Source organism: Pristiophorus japonicus, chromosome 11, assembly GCF_044704955.1.
Source record: "Pristiophorus japonicus isolate sPriJap1 chromosome 11, sPriJap1.hap1, whole genome shotgun sequence".
In the NCBI taxonomy this organism is placed as follows: Eukaryota; Metazoa; Chordata; class Chondrichthyes; family Pristiophoridae; genus Pristiophorus; species Pristiophorus japonicus.
The window spans coordinates 121,381,502-121,402,366 of NC_091987.1; the positions used below are offsets into that span (position 1 = coordinate 121,381,502).

The following is a 20,865-nucleotide window of genomic DNA, read 5'->3' on the forward strand; positions in this document are numbered from 1 at the left end:
GACGCCTTATTTCAAAGTTTCCACAATGAAAACGTACTCCAAACTAACTTAGAATGGAGGAAGTGAAGATTTTTGTAGAACTGAAAAAACCTGTTCTACACATTAAAAAATCAGGCGCAGGTTACAAATTAGGCGTCCAGAACGAGGTGGTGGGGGGGGGGGGGGGGGGAGGGAGGGAAGGAAGGGAAGTCATTAAATTCTATAATAAATCCTTATTTATACCTCTACAAATATTATACAAATAAATCCAACCTGAATAAACATTTATAAGCAAAGAAAAGATTAAATAAACCATCTTCCTACCTGTGTGAAAGTGCTTCAGGCAGGCCTTTCGGGACGGAAGGCTGAACGGGCCGGCCCGAGACTTCGGGCAGGGCCCGTCCCCAGCACCAGATTCATAGGTAGGTGGCGTTGGGTCGGGTCGGGTCGGGGAGGTTCGGGTCGGGGGGAGAGAGAGAGAGAGGGGGGAGGGAGGGAGGGAGGTCGGTCAGGTCGGGGAGGGGGAGGTCAGGTCGGATCCAGTCCGGGGGCGGGGAGCGAGAGTCAGGTCCAGTCGGGGTGGAGCGGGAGCAGGAGCGCGGGTCGGGTCCAGTCGGGGCGGGAGGGCGGGGGGCGGAGCGGGAGTCGGGTCGGGTCCAGTCCGGGGGGGGGGGGTGGGGAGCGGGTGTCGGGTCCGGTCCGGAGGCAGGGGTGGGGGGGCAGGAGCTGGCCGTGGGAGGAGCCTTATTCACACAGCTCCAGTGAGGCCATTCGGCCAGGGCTAGGGGCTGCCATTTGGCCAGGGCTCGGGGCTGCGTGCTTTGGGCCCCTCCCACACAGTTTCGGGCGCCTGGAGCTACTGCACTTGGCGTGCCCACTGTAGCGCGCATGTGCAGAGGTCCCGGTACTGTTTTCAGTGCAGGGACCTGGCTCCGCCCCCCCACAGCTCATGCTGTGCTGCGCCGAGGGCCAGAGGACCTGCAGGGAGGTGGAGAATACGGAGGATTTTTTTAGGCGCATTTTGTGGCACGAAAAACGGGCGTCCAGGTCTGGACTGCGCCGTTCTAGGCGTGTGTGGAAACTTGGGCCCTATGTTTCTAAGATTGAGTGGATTAGAGGGGAAATGTTTTCACCCAGAGGGTGGTGGGGGTCTGGAACTCATCGCTGAAAGGGTAGTAGAGGCAGAAATCCTCGCCACATTTTAAAAGTACTTGGATGTGCACCTGAAGTGCAGTAACCTACACAGCTACAGAGCAAGAGCTGGAAAGTGGGATTAGGCTGGATAGGTTCTTTGTTGGCCAGCGCGGACACGATGGGCCGATACGGCCTATTTCCATGCTGTAAATTTCTATGATTCTACAGCATTCCAGGCACCCTTTCCACTCCATCTGCAATTGTTCCCTCTTTTTTTTTTAATTTTGGCTATCTGTTTGCTTTTGTGGTCTAAAACAACCAATGTGATGGCACTCCTTATTTCTCAATTGAATTTATGTACATACAGCCAAGAACAGACATCCTGCATAATCACACTGGCTAGATATATTCCAAGTATCTAAATTTCCAAACTGATGGATATCTGCTATTAATTCATAATGGCTGCTGTTCCAAATCATATATTGCACAAAATTGCTATCTTTACCATTTCAGTTTGATGATGCCATTCCTGCTGCATCCCATAAACTCGGGATACAAATCTAGAGTTTGGCCATTTGTCTACATCTTTTACCTAACATTTTTGTACTACCTATCAGTACAAGGTTAGTATTTTCCATGTTCATATGCCTTTTAACTTCAGTTGACTCCTGTTAATTCAAATAGAAAAGCAAAATACCGCAGATGCTGGAATATGAAATAAAAATAGAAAAAGCTGGAAATACTCAGGTCAGGCAGCATCTGTGGAGCGAGAAACAGAGTTAACTCTGACGAAAGATCATCGACCTGAAACGTTAACTCTGTTTCTCTCTCCACAGATGCTGCCTGACCTGCTGAGTATTTCCAGCTTTTCCTGTTTAAATTAAGCCATTATAATGCAACAGCAGAGACGACACTTTGCATGATTTTAATTTTAATTAACAAGTTCAAATTTAGCAACTTCCAATTCAGAATAAAGTGCATGCTCCAAAATGAATGTCATAAAACAAAAAGTAAAAATAAATTAAAAGTCCGAAGAGAAATATTTTTGAAAGATACAATGTCAAACGGTATGGGACGTTGTACTATAAATATATAGATTTTTTTTATTTTTTGATGACTTCAAGCCTTTGACTTCACCAAGCCTTATTTTATGGGGAAAAAATCACGTTTTTAAAAATTACTCCAAAAAAGCCAAGCACTGGAGCACTAACGCTCAGTATTACACGCACACCCCCAAACTCTCCATTCCTGTGACTTGAGCCTTTTGTGCAACTCATCCTCTCATCACCCTAACCGTGCCATTAACCGTGTCAGCCCCATGCTCTGCAATTAATTCTTGCCCGAAACCCCTCAAGCTTCTACATCTCCTATAAGGCACCCCTTAAAATCCATCTCTATGCTAAAACTTTTGGTCACCCCTCCTAATATCTAATTTATCTCCAAGTCATTTTTGTTTGATTATGCCTCTGAAGTGCTGAGATGTTTTTCTGCATTTTTGGCACAACATAAATGTAAGTTGATGTCGTTTTATAGATGAGAGGATGCAGGTTTGTTCCTCCACTCAGTGGCCAATCTGAGTTCTGCCAGTATGAAGATATAAATGGATCACATTTGTCTCCTTCCAGATGGGGAGCTCTCTGTTCCTAGAAGTCAACATAAATGAGCAGTGTCGGGGTGGCAGTTTACTATTTATCTTTTCAGCAGCAGAGGCACAAATCCAGGAAGACAGTAGAAATTACATATATATAAAATGTATTTTAAAAACTTCAAAAATTGTTAAATTAACAGTTGTCCGTACACAATTACAGAAAATCTTTAAAATCTCAATCATTCGCATTCCTCGGTTTGCAAGTTACCGATAACTGTTCAGTACTTAGTTATAAAGTTGAAGATTTACACTAATGTTTGCAAATGGATGAAGATCACAGTTTAAAATTGTAAAGTAACTATCATGCCAGAGTTACACAGAGCAAACCTTGCAGATGAAACGTAGTGCAACAGAAAAACAGCATTAATACAAGTGTAGCTTAAAACAGTACATAAAATTGAAGAAAGTAGCTTTTTCTACCTTTGTCATCTAATCAGTTGCAGAACCATGCCTTGACAATAATTCACAATCAGGAATCAGGCTAAGCATAGCTTTCTCTATCCTAAACTCAATTGGTGCAATAACTTAATATACTCAAAAACTTTTCTGCAGGTTCAAAGATTAGTCTTGAATAATGCAACTTTTTTTTTTTTTAAAAAAGAGTATTTGTTTTAATGAGTTGATACTTTACCAATTAAAATAAGCTAGATACTGAATGTTATAATGGTTTATATAGTTGCAGTGTAGAATATCTATATTAAAGCAAATGGCTCATTGTCAAGCAGCCAACATTACTCAGGACTTTGAAGAAAGATTATTCACGTACTATGATAGAAGGTACAATAACAGTACTATGATTTTAAAGCAGTTTTTATTTATGACTGAAAACTCCATTGAATTAGCAATCCAAACTTAAAGCCACCTAAAGAATTTGATTATATTGTTGCTTCAACGTACTTAAAGAAATTAAAAGTCAACAATCCAAGTTTTTATTTACACCACATTTAGTATTCATTTAACTGAAATATCTACATGGAATTTATGTACTATTTTAAGTTAATACACAAACATATACTAAAATTCATCAGCTAATTCATGAGCAGTTAATGCAGTGTGCTTTTTCGGTACCAGTTTTATATAATGCAATCAGGCAGCAAAATGTATCTAAGGTACTATATGTAGCACCATATCAGCAGTCAACTATCAGTTAGGACAAAACCATATGGTGCAGAGCATGAATCACCAATCAGTGGGTCAAAAAGATAGAAAATTGCTAGCCTCATCTGACCGATCAGCTGTTCTTTAATAGTTAATTTTGAATTTGGAGGGGATGAAAAGCACAAGTCAGTCTTCATCTTTCTGTCCTTTAATCCTGAATTCCCAGGGTGCTGTGTCAAACATTCCACTAACTGCATCTGGCTTGCCTGAAACATACATGAAAGGATTCCAGCACTTTGTCCCACCAGGAGAATGTGTACTAACAAGTCTTTAATGCATGCTCTTGGCACTTCAAGTCTAAAGAGAACAGGAAGTAACTGTAAAACAAAGCATTGCCCATTTAGTAAAGCACAAGATGAAGAAACACTGCGACATTCATACCACAACCTACTACAGTCCTTAGGCATTCAAAACATTTCTGGAATTTTACTACTACCTACAAAATTCCTCTTGGTTATGAAACAAAGTCCAAGTACAAAAACTGTCACTGATAAAACAAACTTGTGCCCTTGCATTTTACAATTGATGGTACAGGGTACTACAATGTTTTCAGTTGATGGAACGACAATGTAGTTTGCAATAAAAATCCTGATAATTATCATAATGATTTATTACCTAGAATAAGGTTGTAACCCTAATGCATTCAAAGATTCAGGCACAGGCCATTCCACACCACCACAATCCATGAATGTTAACTGGTACAGTAAAACTACGCTCACTGGGGTGAAATATCTCATCCTAATTGACATACAATGGGCCCAAGTTTCGGCTCCTGATTTTTTGAAGCAACTGGTGTAGAACGGAGTATCTTAGAAATTCAAATTCTCGGCATTTAGTTTGCTCCAGTTCTAGTCAGTTAGAACAGTTTCACTTTGGAACAGATTTTTTTTTTCAAAAGGGGACGTGTCCGGCCACTTATGCCTGTTTTTAAAGTTTCGGCAGTGAAAACTTACTCCAAACTAACTTAGAATGGAGTAAGTGAAGATTTTTGTACGCTCGAAAAAACCTTGTCTACACTTTCAGGCATAGGTTAAAAATCAGGCGTAGGGAATGGGGGGGGGGGATGGTTTAAAGGGAAGTTTACAAACATTAAACACTTCAGTTTTACAAATAAAGAGCCATCATCAATAATAAATGATAAAAACATCAATAAATCAACCAATAAATCAACCCAAAAAAATTAATAAGAATTTTTTTTTAAATCAATAAAACAAAACATTTTCTACTTACCGACTGCAGCACCGGGAGCCCTTCAACAGCGTGCTGGGATGCCCCCCGCCCCCCCCAGTGTGTCTCTGTCAGTGTGTGTCTCTCACTCTCTGTCAGTGTCTGTGTTTCTGACAGCGAGGGGAGGGGGAGGAGGGGGGGTAGAGGGAAGGGGAAGAGACGAGAAGGGGGGGGAAAGGGAGATGGGGGGGGAAAGGGAGATGGGGGGGGAAAGGGAGATGGGGGGGGAAAGGGAGATGGGGGGGGAAAGGGAGATGGGGGGGAAAGGGAGATGGGGGGGGAAAGGGAGATGGGGGGGAAAAGGGAGATGGGGGGGAAAAGGGAGATGGGGGGGAAAAGGGAGATGGGGGGGAAAAGGGAGATGGGGGGGAAAAGGGAGATGGGGGGGAAAGGGAGATGGGGGGGAAAAGGGAGATGGGGGGGAAAAGGGAGATGGGGGGGAAAGGGAGATGGGGGGGAAAGGGAGATGGGGGGGAAAGGGAGATGGGGGGGAAAGGGAGATGGGGGGGAAAGGGAGATGGGGGGGAAAGGGAGATGGGGGGGAAAGGGAGATGGGGGGGAAAGGGAGATGGGGGGAAAGGGAGATGGGGGGGAAAGGGAGATGGGGGGGAAAGGGAGATGGGGGGGAAAGGGAGATGGGGGGGAAAGGGAGATGGGGGGGAAAGGGAGATGGGGGGGAAAGGGAGATGGGGGGGAAAGGGAGATGGGGGGGAAAGGGAGATGGGGGGAAAGGGAGATGGGGGGAAAGGGAGATGGGGGGGAAAGGGAGATGGGGGGGAAAGGGAGATGGGGGGGAAAGGGAGATGGGGGGGAAAGGGAGATGGGGGGGAAAGGGAGATGGGGGGGAAAGGGAGATGGGGGGGAAAGGGAGATGGGGGGGAAAGGGAGATGGGGGGGAAAGGGAGATGGGGGGGAAAGGGAGATGGGGGGGAAAGGGAGATGGGGGGGAAAGGGAGATGGGGGGGAAAGGGAGATGGGGGGGAAAGGGAGATGGGGGGGAAAGGGAGATGGGGGGGAAAGGGAGATGGGGGGGAAAGGGAGATGGGGGGGAAAGGGAGATGGGGGGGAAGGGAGATGGGGGGGAAGGGAGATGGGGGGGAAAGGGAGATGGGGGGGAAAGGGAGATGGGGGGGAAAGGGGAGATGGGGGGGAAGAGAAGAAGGGGGGAAAAAGAGAAGAAGGGGGGGAAGAGAGAAGACGGGGGGGGGAAGAGAAGACGGGGGGGGGAAGAGAAGACGGGGGGGGGAAGAGAAGACGGGGGGGGGAAGAGAAGACGGGGGGGGGAAGAGAAGACGGGGGGGGGAAGAGAAGACGGGGGGGGAAAGAGAAGACGGGGGGGGAAAGAGAAGACGGGGGGGGAAAGAGAAGACGGGGGGGGAAAGAGAAGACGGGGGGGGAAAGAGAAGACGGGGGGGGAAAGAGAAGACGGGGGGGGAAAGAGAAGACGGGGGGGGAAAGAGAAGACGGGGGGGGAAAGAGAAGACGGGGGGGGAAAGAGAAGACGGGGGGGGAAAGAGAAGACGGGGGGGGAAAGAGAAGACGGGGGGGGAAAGAGAAGACGGGGGGGGAAAGAGAAGACGGGGGGGGAAAGAGAAGACGGGGGGGGAAAGAGAAGACGGGGGGGGAAAGAGAAGACGGGGGGGGAAAGAGAAGACGGGGGGGGAAAGAGAAGACGGGGGGGGAAAGAGAAGACGGGGGGGGAAAGAGAAGACGGGGGGGGAAAGAGAAGACGGGGGGGGAAAGAGAAGACGGGGGGGGAAAGAGAAGACGGGGGGGGAAAAGAGAAGACGGGGGGGGAAAAGAGAAGACGGGGGGGGAAAAGAGAAGACGGGGGGGGAAAAGAGAAGACGGGGGGGGAAAAGAGAAGACGGGGGGGGAAAAGAGAAGACGGGGGGGGAAAAGAGAAGACGGGGGGGGAAAAGAGAAGACGGGGGGGGAAAAGAGAAGACGGGGGGGGAAAAAGAGAAGACGGGGGGGGAAAAAAGAGAAGACGGGGGGGGAAAAAGAGAAGACGGGGGGGGAAAAAGAGAAGACGGGGGGGAAAAAGAGAAGACGGGGGGGAAAAAGAGAAGACGGGGGGAAAAAGAGAAGACGGGGGGGAAAAAGAGAAGACGGGGGGGAAAAAGAGAAGACGGGGGGGAAAAAGAGAAGACAGGGGGGAAAAAGAGAAGACGGGGGGGAAAAAGAGAAGACGGGGGGGAAAAAGAGAAGAAGGGGGGGGAAAAGAGAAGAAGGGGGGGGAAAAGAGAAGAAGGGGGGAAAAGAGAAGAAGGGGGGAAAAGAGAAGAAGGGGGGAAAAGAGAGGAAGGGGGGAAAAGAGAGGAAGGGGGGAAAGAGAAGAAGGGGGGAAAGAGAAGAAGGGGGGAAAGAGAAGAAGGGGGGAAAGAGAAGAAGGGGGGAAAGAGAAGGGGGGAAAGAGAAGAAGGGGGGAAAGAGAAGAAGGGGGGAAAGAGAAGAAGGGGGGAAAGAGAAGAAGGGGGGAAAGAGAAGAAGGGGGGAAAGGAGAAGAAGGGGGGAAAGGAGAAGGGGGGAAAGGAGAAGAAGGGGGGAAAGGAGAAGGAGAAGGGGGGAAAGGAGAAGGGGGGAAAGGAGGAGAAGGGGGAAAGGAGAAGGAGAAGGGGGGAAAGGAGAAGTGGGGAGGAGAAGGGGGGGGGGAGGAGTAGGGGCAGGGGACTGAACGGGCCGGGCCCAAGACTTCGGGCAGGGCCCGTCCCCAGCACCAGATTTACAGGTAGGTGGCGTTGGGTCGGGTCAGGTTGGGGGGAGCGCGGGTCGGGTTGATTCGGGTAGGGGGGACGGATGGAGCACGGGTCGGATCGTTTCAGGTCTGGGGGGTGGGGGGGAGGGAAGTCAGGTTGGGTCGGATCCGGGGGCGGTCGGGAGCGCGGGTCGGGTCAGGGGGAGGGTTGGTCGGTTCGGGTGGGGGTGGAGAAGCGCAGGTTGTGTCCAGCCCGGAGGGGGGGGGGGTCGGGTCGGGAGGAAGCAGGAGCTGGGCATGGGAGGCAGCCTTATGCACACAGCCCTAGTGAGGCCATTCGGCCAGGGCTAGGGGCTGCGTGTTTCGGGAACCCTCCCACAGTTTTGGGCGCCTGGAGCTACTGCACATGCGCGCCCACTGTAGCGCGCATGTGCAGAGGTCCCGGCACTGTTTTCAGCGCAGGGACCTAGCTCCGCCCCCCACAGCTCGTGCTGCGCCGCACCGAGCTGCAAACGACCTGCAGGGAGCCAGAGAATCTAACTTTTTTTTAGGCGCACTTTGTGGCGCAAAAAACGGGCGTCCAGGTCGGGGCTGCGCCGTTCTAGGCGCGGCCCGAAACTTGGGCCCAATGTAACTGAACAAAAAGGTTAATACTCCCTTATTAAGCAAAGTAGGAGAGAATGGTAACAGAGGAAAACAAACCAAGGCTGCAATGGCAACAGTTGTATCAGTGCAAAGGTCAAGTGCAGTCTAAAGCAATCTTAGAAATCTGTAGATCATCAGTAATAGGAGCGCCTGAATCGTGGGGTTTGTATTGGCTTTTCTGTCTTTTAATGCCTTCCTTGAATTCACTTCACTTTTTCCACACAAAGGATTGTAGAAATCCAGAAATTTCTCCCTCAAAATGAGGGATGCAGTTCAGTTGAAATTTTCAAGACAGGCTGATAGATTTTTTGTTTGGTAAGGGTACAAAGGAAAATGGAGCAAAGGGAGGTAAAATGGAGTTGAGGTATAAATCAGCCACCGAATGATGGGACAGACCCGAGGGACTGAATGGTCACTCCTGTTTCTCTGTTGCTATATTTTTTTTTTTAAATTCGGAGCCAATCGTTCCAATTCTTTGTCAAATCACAAACGCCAGAGGTCACCTTGCACATGCCAAGGATCACTCTGCGCCAATGCTCTTAGCCAAAAGGCCTAGAGCCACTGCACCGTTCCTGGAAGTACTGCAATACCAGGTTCGTGCCATGGAGGTGGATGGGTCAGGTCCCCCACACACCTCCGTGGAGGTGGATGGGTCAAACCTCCCCACCCACCTCCTGTTTCCAAAAATGCAAGCATATACCTTCCTGACCAGGGAGAATCCACCCGGAGGTCATGGTGGCTGGTCAGAAACGGTACTACACTTGATCTTAGCCAAAAGGCCGAGAAGTTTCTCTGTTGCTATATACCAGGATTACACCTACACCCAGTGTTACACCTAGTGTCACATCTCGTGCTTTAGTGTGCATGGAAGTTGGATCGCTGACCTGATTTGAGTAATACTGACATTTGGATGATGCACACGCAAACAGTTGTACATTGATGCAGAAGTGGCAGCACAACTGCAGCTGAAATATTTTGTTGCACTTAGATTTCCAATTCTTGAACATTTGAATTGGAGTGAGGGCTAGCAATGAAAAGGAAAATAAATCCTGCTTGCACAAAGAAAAAAAATCAAAAACATATCTAATCTCTTAGATTAAGAAGAGCAACTCCCTTGCAATTGGACATAATGCAGTCGCAGTTTGAACAGGCAGGAAATAAGTGAACTATATTATATAACACATGCATACATATAATTAGTGTTCTCTAATTCATAAGGTACTCCCATATTTATTAGTACAAGATCAACTCAATCAGACAAAGCTACTCTTCCATCTGCATTTACACCCCATCTAGACTCATCTTTCAGTACTTAACTTGTCCCATTACCATATCCTTTTGCCTTGCACCATCATCCCTTTTGTCTCTTAATCTCTACTGCCTTCCATCCTATCACAGGCCATTCCTTTTGTTCTTTCCTCCCTTCTCCCCACCCCTACACTTGCTTAAATACCTGTTACATCTCTAACTTTATCCAGTTCTGACTAAGGGTCATCAACCTGAAACGTTAACTTTTATCCCCGACCTGCGAGAGAGCACCATCGGCGGCAGGTCGGGGATAAAAGGAGAGTCCCAGGACCCAGCGCCACATCTCCCAACCTGCGAGAGCGCACCATCGGCAGCAGATCGGAAATAAAAGCAGGCACGCCCCAGGACCCAGCGCAACGCGGCACTTCCCCGCCCTGTGAGAGCGCACCATCGGCGGCAGGTCAGGAATAAAAGCAGGCGCGCCCCAGGACCAAGCGCAGCGTGGCACTTCCCTGCCCTGCGAGAGCGCACCATCGGCGGGTCAGGAATAAAAGCAGGCGCGCCCCAGGACCAAGCGCAGCGTGGCACTTCCCTGCGAGAGCGCACCATCGGCGGGTCAGGAATAAAAGCAGGTGGGCCCCAGGACCCAGCACGGCGCGATACTTCCCCGCCGTGCGAAAGCGCACCATCGGCGGCAGGTCAGGAATAAAAGCAGGCGCGCCCCAGGACCAAGCACGGCGTGACACTTCCCCCGCCGTGCGAGAGCGCACCATCGGTGGCAGGTCGGGAATAAAAGCAGGAGCTAGCCATTGCAGGGAGCAACGCAAGCTGTTTTAGGAGGGCGACAGCTTCAGGCAGAACGACTGGATTGAAGTCACCAAAATTCAGGTTGCCGATTGGTCCTACCCATGCTCCATCGGCAGGAATCGGGACCCAAGTGCGGGAGGGCCCCGGAGCGGCCGGTGGAGGGGGTCGGGAGGGCCCCGGAGCGGCCGGTGGAGGGGGTCGGGAGGGCCCGGGAGCGGCCGGTGGAGGGGGTCGGGAGGGCCCGGGAGCGGCCGGTGGAGGGGGTCGGGAGGGCCCGGGAGTGGCCGGTGGAGGGGGTCGGGAGGGCCCGGGAGCGGCCAGAGGTCAGGGCCCAAGAACAAGCTGGAGCCCAGCAGCGAGGGAAGAGACCTAGGAGTGGCGCCGCATGTAACAGCAGGGTCTGGGCTCAGGGAAGGTGCAGCATGCCCAGCAGCAACGTCGTGATGCCCACATTGCAACCTATGAATTATAAGGACAATAGGAGTATGTATGCGTACTAGGTCCACGCAGCTGAGCTTGATCTCCAGTTGTCTTGGTTAACCCTTGCCACTGGATCAAGACCTTGCCCTGTCAAGCACACGTGGTGGCTGGTGTGCAATGACCACTCGACGTTAAAAGAATTCACGCACAGGCATCTTTCACCCTTCAATATGTAGTTCGGGACCTGTCAGGTCCATCACTAAAACACCTGTAAACGCATCTTTTTTTGGTGTGGATGCGGGTCATCCTCGACTTGAGGGACTGCCTAATACTAATACAAACACTATCTCACCACAAATGCTGTCTGACCTGCTGAATATTTCTAGCATTTTCGGTTTGTATTTCAGATTCCAGCATCTGCAGTATTTTGCTTTTATATAAAGCTATTCTTCCTTTCTGTCCAATCAAGAGATCACTACAAAACTTTAGCATGTTATACAGTATTATGAAACAGTATTAAATATATGTTCATTGATGAGAAATGAAATAATGAGCATTAGGGTCAATAAAGGGACAATAAGGGTCAATATATGGAACACTGCTTTCTTCCTCTTGTGCATTGGAGGATTGTAGACCCCAAGGTTAGCTACCAGCACCAAAATAATTACATTAAAATGTTCTTTTGTCTTTTTACAGTCCATAATATAGTAACTATGTTTTTAGTACATTTTCCAATACACAGCCCACATTGGAAATTTCGATGAAATCAAAAATCAAATGTGTATACAACATGAATGCACTTTTGCTAGCTACAGCATTATTTCACAAGGTGTAGAAATTTCAAGATCTCCAGACCCGTTTAAACTGCAATATTTATGTTTTATGAAAAGCAAGCTCAGAAAGCCGGTATCTTAAATCCAGTTAACAATTTTAATTTCAATGTGAGGTTAAGAGTTATAACAAATTGCAAGACCCTGAGGAGAAATCTGGAATGGAATCCTGGTACTGTACCAAGTTTCAGGTGCCAAAACTGGCCAAGTGGTATGGAGATAACTGTGGACTGTGATGCTGCCTGGGAGGCTTCAGACACAGTTGAGAGTGTGTTTGAGACACAAGTCTGCTGAGTGGCAACAGTCTAAGGCCAATGGAAATGGAAAATGGCTATTGGCTCCAAAGTTGGCATATGCGTCACGCCAATGAGCAGTTGAAAATGTGCAGAAACATATCCCAAAGGGGCAGGGAAGGCCAATGCTAAAGATAACCAGGCAAAGGGCTATGGAGTAAAAATTATTGAAAAAGGGGGCGACTGATACAGGGAGACGGAGCTATCAGTGGTGGTACAGCTGACAGAAGGGAAATGGAGGCACTCTACCACTACCAGTAGAGAGACTGGAAAAACATTTACATCCTTATGTTTACATACGGATTTTCAATGTTAAACATGAGCATACAAAGTGTGCATCAAAGCCACGAGATAAAAATTAAAGTCCAACGACAGGAATTGCATATCTTAGCTATATATAACGCATATATTACAAGTGACTACACTTTAAAAATATTTTATTGGCTATAAAACGCTTTGGGATGCCCTGAGGTCATGATTTATTCTATGATTCTCTCTTCCTCGCTGCAATGCTTCATCTCACCCTTTGCTGGAGTGGAGTTAATCTACAGGACAAGCGGAAAATTGTTCAACCTCAGACGCCTCCAGTCCAGATCAAAGGTTGCTCCAACCAGTCCAGATCCAATGTTGCTCCAACTTCGTCATTGAATTACAATATGCAGATGACGGTTCAGTTTGCGCACACTCCGCGTCCAAACTCCAAACCATCGTTGACACCTTCACAGAAGCGTACGAGAGTCTGGGCCTCACATTAAACATCAGTAAGACCTCTACCAACCTGTCCCCGCCACACAGTACTCCTCCCCCATTATCAAGATCCATGACGAGACCTTGGGAGCCTATCAGCAAGGGCAGACATCAATGACAAAGTTCAACACGACCTTCAGTGTGCTAGTGCAGCCTTTGGCTGCCTGAGGAAGAGTGTGTACGAAGGCCAGGATCTCAAACCCGGCAGCAAGCTCATGGTCTACAGAGCAGTAGCGATACCCGCCCTCCTATATGCTTCAGGACATGGACTATGTACAGTAGTGCAGCACCTCAAAGCACTGGAGAAGTGCCACCAATGCTGCCTCCGCAAAATCCTGCAAATTCATTGGCAGGATAAGCGCACCTTCAGTCTTCTCTCTCAGGCCAACGATCCCCAGCATCGAGGTATTGACCACGCTCAACCAGCTCTGGTGGGCGGGCCACACTGTCCACATGCCCGATGCTAGACTCCCGAAACAAGCACTCTATTCCGAGCTACGTCACGGCAGGCGAGCCCCTGGAGGGCAGAGTAAAAGCTTCAAGGACACTCTCTGCCCCAGGGAGCTGTGGAAGCTGGATCATTGAATATATTTACGGTGGAGATAGATTGTTTTTAACAATAAGGGAATAAAGGGTTATGGGGAGCGGGCAGGGAAATGGAGCTGATTCCATGATCAGATTAGCCATGATCTTATAAAAAGGCAGAACAGGCTCAAGGGGCCAGGTGGCCTACTCCTCTCCTGCTCTATGTTCTTATGTTCTCCCCCTCTTTGCCCATATCCCTGAAATTTTTTCTCTTCAAGAATTTATCCAATTCCATTTTGAAGGCTAAAATTGAATCTGTATCTATCTCCCTATCAGGCAGTGCATTCCAAATCATAACCACTCGTTGGGGGGGAAAACATTTTTTCGTCCCATTTGGTTCTTTTGCCAATTAGCTTAAATCTGTACCCTGATTTATCGACCCTTCAGCCATTGGAAATTACTCTATCCAAACCCTTCATGATTTCAAACACCAGTATCAACTCTCTTCTTGGCCTTCTCTGCTCCAAGGAGAACCCCAGCTTCTCTCGTCTATCCAGGTAACTGTAATTCCCCCCATCCCTGGAACTATTCTAGTAAATCTCTTCCGTACCCTCTCCAAAGCCTTCTCGTCCTTCCTACAGCGTGGTGCCCAGAATTGGACACAATACTCCAGCTGGGGCCGAACTAGTGTTTTATGTCGTGTATAAAAATGGAAAATGCAGGAAATACTCAGCAGGTCAAGCAGCATTGGGAGAGAAACGGAGTTAACGATTCAGGTCGAAGACCCGTCGCCAGAACTTCGCCAATTCTGATGAAGGGTCATTGACCTGAAACCAAAATAGATCACCTCTCAAATCTCATCAAATCTCAAGTGATTTAAAAAATGAGAAGTACTAAACAATTATTGGAACTTTGTGATATTGAAGAACTGTTAAATTTCAAAAGATGTCAATTAGACTTGTGAACAAGTTATGTAAGCATGTTTGTGTTTAAATTGAGTGGTTGGGCTTTTTTCAACCTGCTACCAAATAGATAAAACACAGGGTTTAGTTCGGGACCTGGAATTTTAGGTCCTTCATTGAAATACCTGTGAATTTGACGTGGAAGCAAGTCATCCTCGATTCGAGGGACTGCCTATGATGATGACAACACAGTTAAACTAAGACATCAAATCTGTCCCAGAACAGGAGTTAAAAAACAGTATCCCTCAGAAATTTAGAAAAAAGACAAATAAAACAATGCCTATTTTTGTCACATGACAATGAGACAAAGTAACATCCAGCAAGTTTGTTTAGGTAAATAGTATTACAAACATATCTGTAATGCCCCAAGTAGTTTAGTCCCATTCAGTTGTGTAATATTTTGGTCACACAATTTTCAAGTTTTACACTAGATATTCTAGCAAGTGCTACATCATCAGTCATTCCCAGAAGCATGCCTCACATCGTCTACAATCCGAAGTAATGCCCACTGTCTAGTTAAATGTTAGTATGATAAAAGAGCCAGAACTCTTGGTATATGCCAGCCATAGTAATGTCACACATGCCACCACCTACATTCTCATCTTTACAACATTAAAACATGTCATAACTACAAAACTAATTGGTTTGATTCACATGAATGAAAAGAATAACTTCCAGTTAGATTAATCCATTTCCTAAACTGATTGAAAAATAAAGACACAACTCGACTAATGCTCTGGTAAAAATTTAGGTAAAATCCCACTTTCAGACTAATTCCAAAGCTAATTGGCCCCATCTTTCTGTTACAAGCTATTCAGGTTTGTGCATGTTTAAGTGAGAAAAGGAGAGAGCACATGCCACCCCACTTGGAGACTGTGAAGTTGCTGAGAATTTAGCCTGATGAACTGTCCATCACTGAGGCAGTCTAAATAAACCCACCTTCAGAACTGTGGTTCTAATTATTCAATTAAGCCAGAATAACCAGCCATCAACACGGAACTGACTACCTTTGTCGAGAGCCCAGGATGCTCGTCAATGATTGGCCATTATAACGGACTGGCACCTCACTACGATCTTTCCATTGTTTCAAAGCTACAGAAACACAAATATTGCAGTCTCGGTGGCAACAGTTTACGCGTCTCCCAGGAATCATTCCATCACCATGCGTAAAATGCTTGAGATTTTGCGTCACAGCATACCCATTGTTTATTACTCAACATTCCAAACTACAATGGCAACCAGTTTAGATTCCATGTCTGCTGGGTTAAATGTTGGGTCACAACATTCAGTTCAGGAATACAAATAGAACTTAAACTCTACAACATGCTGCAAACTTGCCTAGATATCTGGGCAAATGAAAATGTTCGAGAACACAGGAAGCGAGAGCTCGCCTACAAGAACTGCTTCCAAAAACAGAGAAAAATTAAATACAAAAACATAATAGCCAGGTTTGTGTGGACTGCACACAGCATTTTTCTGCCATGTTTCATACAAATCAGTTTTGCATGTAGCATGTGAAATTAATTGTGCCCAATCAAAGAGTTCCACTTACCTCAGCGCACACCAAAAGTTACCACTTCACAGTAAGAAATCGGTACCAAAAAAATTCAAGCAATTAAATTGCTCAATTTTCTTTAAAACTACTAGCAAGCACAAGACCAATTAAACCACAAAAGCTTTTGCTCTAACATATTTTGGCAAGCTATGCTGCTTTTCAAGCCACTAAAAATTAAATTAAATTTCAAATCTAAAAAGTAAATTTACCGTCAACAAAGCTATGTATTTTATAAATCCTTATAACATTCCTCTACCCCGGCATTACCCTTTCTCTGGGGATTCGGGCTTGAGTCGGAGAGGGGGAGGAGCAGAGTCCTTGGGGATGGGGGTGGGAGCTTAGCGAGTCCTTGGAGGGGGGAGAAAGAGAGTCAGAGTCTCCTCGAGGAGGGGGTGGGAGGAGTCAGAGTCAGCGGGTCTAGCGAGCCCCGGGGGGGGGGGGGGGGGGGGGCGGGGCGGTTTGAGTCAGTGTGCCTAGCGAGTCCTGGGGGAGAGGGGTGGCACGCGCGTGCGCGAGTCCTGGAGGGAGCGAGTCAGCGGAGTCTCGGATCCTGCTACTTGGCACCACGTGGACAGAATGATTCGGGGCCCGGTGGGCGGAGCTTGACAGCAGGCGGGCCTTGATGCCTGTCAGTCAAAAAAGTGCAGTACAGGTGGGGGGGGTGGGGTTCGGACAGATGCGTGCCTGTCGAAGAAAAATGCAGTGCAAATTAGTTAGTCCCTTTATATTGCTCCTTAAAATAGACAGGTCCCCATATACTTCATCAAGGAGAAAGGGGGACAAGTCCGACTGCGGCAACTACAGAGGAATCTCCCTACCATCAGCCACTGGGAAAGTCGTCGCTAGAGTCCTCCTCAACCGTCTTCTCCCTGTGGCCGAGGAGCTACTCCCGGAGTCACAGTGCAGAGTTTGTCCCCTACAGGGCAAAACGGACATGATTTTTGCAGCGCGACAGCTGCAGGAAAAATGCAGGGAACAGTGCCTGCCCTTATACATGGCCGCCTTTAACCTTACAAAGGCCTTTGACACTATCAACCATGAGGGTCTATGGAGCGTCCTCCTCCATTCCGGATGCCCCCAAAAGTTCGTCACCATCCTCCGCCTGCTCCACGACGACATGCAGGCCACGATCCTTACCAACGCATCCATTACAGACCCAATCCACGTACGGACCGGGGTCAAACAGGGCTGCATTATCCCCCAACCCTCTTCTCAATCTTCTTCGCTGCCATGCGCCACCTCAGTCAATAAGCTACCCACTGGAGTGGAACTAAACTACAGAACCAGTGAGAACCTGTTCAACCTTTGCCGTCTCCAGGCTAAGTCCAAGACCACCCTGACTTCTGTTGTTGAGCTACAGTATGCGGACGACGCCTGCGTCTGCCCACATAGAAGCTGAACTCCAGGACATAGTCGATGTTTTTACTGAGGCGTACGAAAGCATGGGCCTTACGCTAAACATCCGCAAGACAAAAGGTCCTCCACCAGCCTGTCCTCGCCGCACAGCACTGCCCCCCCCAGTCATCAAGATCCACGGCGCGGCCCTGGACAACATGGACCATTTCCCATACCTCTGCAGCCTCTTAAGAAGAGCAGACATCGATGATGAGATTCAACACCACCTCCAGTGCGCCAGTGCAGCCTTCGGCCACCTGAGGAAAAGTGTGTTCGAAGACCAGGTCCTCAAAACTGCCACCAAGCTCATGATCTACAGGGCTGTATAATACCTGCCCTCGTGTATGGCTCAGAGACATGGACCATGTACAGTAGGGCACCTCAAGTTGCTGGAGAAATACCACCAACGATGTCTCCGCAAGATCCTACAAATCCCGAGAGGACAGACGCACCATTAGCTTCCTCGACCAGGCCAACATCCCCAGCATTTAAGCACTGACCACACTTGATCAGATCCGCTGGGCAGGCCACATTATCCACATGCCAGACACGAGACTCCCAAAGCAAGTGCTCTACTTGGAATTCCTTCACGGCAAACGAGCCAAAGGTGGGCAGAGGAAACATTACAAGGACACCCTCAAAGCCTCCCTGATAAAGTGCAACATCCCCAGTGACACCTGGGAGTCTCTGGCCAAAGACCGCCATAAGTGAAGAAAGTGCATCCGAGAGGGTGCTGAGCACCTGAAGTCTCAGTGCTGAGAGCATGCAGAAATCAAGCGCAGGCAGCGGAAAGAGCTTGCGGCAAACCTGTCCCACCCACCCTTCCCCTCAACAACTATCTGTCCCACCTGTGACAGGGACTGTGGTTCTCATATTGGACTGTTCAGCCACCTAAGGACTCATTTTTAAGAGTGGAAGCAAGTCTTCCTCAATTCCGAGGGACTGCCTATGATGATGATGATAGGAGAAAGGTATGCCAAGCTGGAGAAAAGTTGACAGATAACCAAAATAAAGGCTAAAAAAGGTTAAAAAAGCTAAGTTTGGAGAGGAATAAAACGACTAAAAGTTTATGGAAGGCTGTTCCAGTGAGTAGGGTGATTGAAGGTTCTTCCTTTGATGGTTAAGAGTTGTGAGTGGAGTGCATGGGTAAGTAGGAGAGTCCAGAATTAGTGGACCAGAGAGTACAGGCTGGTGTTAATACGGATTCTTTTTCCCTCAATCTGTTTCAGCGAATACACTGACTCGAACACCCTTTGTTGCCTTTTCTGTAAAAGACCTTTATTGAAGATTCTCCGGCCGGGACTTGTCAAGACAAAGGAACACTCTCAATCAGAGCTTGTTCAACTTCCTCTGGACAAGCCCCTATACAATGCAAAAGCTCAACAGTTATACATTTTCAGAACATAACACATTTGATTAGCACTTGGTCCATCCAATCCCTTTCTACCTCCCCCCGAGTACGTCCAATGGCAGGCCGACAAGTCCCCTAATCAGGGCGGGCGCTAATGTTAGCTTGTTTATAGTTTCGCTACGGATTCTTCCCTATTTTATGGCTTGTTATAGCAGTCTTTCGTCTGACTCATGCCTGACTTTGCTTTTCGCGTAACTCGTGTTTGACCATAACTCTTAATAATCTCTTTTTGTGTCGATACTGCAAGTATTGCACTATTGCAGCTTGACATTTCTTTCGGCTATCTTCCCATGAGTCTCTTCACCACTTGACACATTTACAATCCCTCTATTCACATTCTCACTGGAAGAGACTGTAGATATAGATTCAGGCAAAACTTGAATTTATAAATAAGGAATGTGAACTTTAATTTTGATACCTTGGAGAAGAGAGACATCAGTGGTTGCCAAGGACAGACAAGTGAAACTTAGCACTAGACAGCAGGTGGCCAGCAGAGATTTGAATGAGTTGGACCTTGTGCAAGGTAGAGCTTGAGAGGCCACTGAGGTGGTGTGAGAGAAGTCAAGCCTGGTGATAATCAGTGTGGATAAGGGTGTCAGTGAGGATGGGGCACCAGCAAAGTAGTTTTTGCTTCCACAAAGTGACAGTAAAAGATGAACTGAAAATTAGATCAATGGCAGCTTACATTTACTTTAGAGAAACAAAAATGCATACTGGATTAAATAAACACAAACATAATTGATACATTTTTGGCCGTTACGTGAGATATTTTTCACCTCCGAAAAATGTAAACTATTTAGACGATTTAGAATGTCAGCTGTGACTCAATGGATAGCACACTCGCCCCTGAATCAGAAGGTTGTGGGTTCAAGTCCCACTCCAGGAATTGGAGTACATAAAGGAAGCACTGCACCATCAGAGGTACCTTCTTTTGGATGAGACGTTAGACTGAGGCCCTATCTGCCCACTCAGGTGGAACAGATCCCATGGCACTATTGCGAAGAGGAGCAGGGGAGTTATCCCCAGTGTCCTGGCCAATATTTATCCCTCATTCAACATTAATAAAAAACAGATTATCAACAAACACATTACTGTTTGTAAGAGTTTGCAGTGTGCAAGTTGGCTGCTGTGTTTCCCACATTATAACAGTGACTACACTTCAAAAGTACTTCATTAGCTGTAAAGCGATTTGAAACATCCAGTGGTCGTGAAAGGCGCCACATAAATGCAAGTCTTTCTTTTTACTCTCATAGCTGGTTGTAAGTATTTACACTGTCCTTCATAACTAGATCATTTTGATAAAACACACAGAACAAAAAATGTTTCTTTAGGTTTGCTTTAGCTCTAAAAGACAATCCTCATGTCTTCAAGGAGAATGTCACAACACCAAACCTTGTTTTAGGCTTTAACTGCCAAAGTAATTTACTGAACAATAGATAAGCAAGTGAATAAACTTATTCCATTATAAATTCCTATGTGCGCACAGAGAATGTAAACAGTCTATGTAAACTTGTCACACTGTAATTCCAACTTCCTGCCAGTGCCAAAATAAAACTAAACAGTAACCCTTACAGTATCTGTACCAAGTTAGAGTGCAGTTCATTGTTAATTCCTTATGTACTATGACTGAATTGAATTAAAAGGCTGAAACTATACAAAAATGCTTAATTTTGGTCACAGATGATCCCAATGGTAGACAATGTAAAGTGAACACAGACTTAATTACGCTACTTGCCCCCAAAAAATTTTAAGTATTGCCACAGTGCAAAGAAGCAATTTTCACACCAAATAGAATATTAAGTTACAAAAAGCAAAATGCCGTAATAAAGTATTGATGACTCAATGTCTAGTTTTTGTTGCAGTATTTGGGCAATAGCACTTTTGGGCAGGTTTCAGAATGGAATTACAGTGATATTGATCACAAAAAGAGTTGGATTCTTATTTAAATTCTAGTTGGCCTAGCCTCCTCGCAACAACTAAATCCCATACACCAAGGAAAAAGAATCCCATTCAAAAAAAGACATCTTGTCTTAACACAAGTGGCTTCCATGACCAACCTTGGCAACTGTCGACAAACTGAAGATGTTCACACATAAAACAATAATAGCTGCTAGATGTTAGACAATGCCAACAGTCTTTCTGTAAAATGAGTTAGATCCAGATGGAAAGAAAGTAAGCAAAGA

General features: G+C 47.0%; 1 protein-coding gene and 1 pseudogene across 2 annotated transcripts in view; both read right to left on the reverse strand.

Annotated features, from left to right (window-relative positions):
- Positions 1–20,865, reverse strand: part of LOC139276248 (polycomb protein SCMH1-like) — a 217,533-nt gene that overhangs the window by 176,810 nt on the left and 19,858 nt on the right. The window lies entirely within an intron of this gene.
- LOC139276514 (U2 spliceosomal RNA) lies at positions 9,046–9,280 on the reverse strand (annotated as a pseudogene).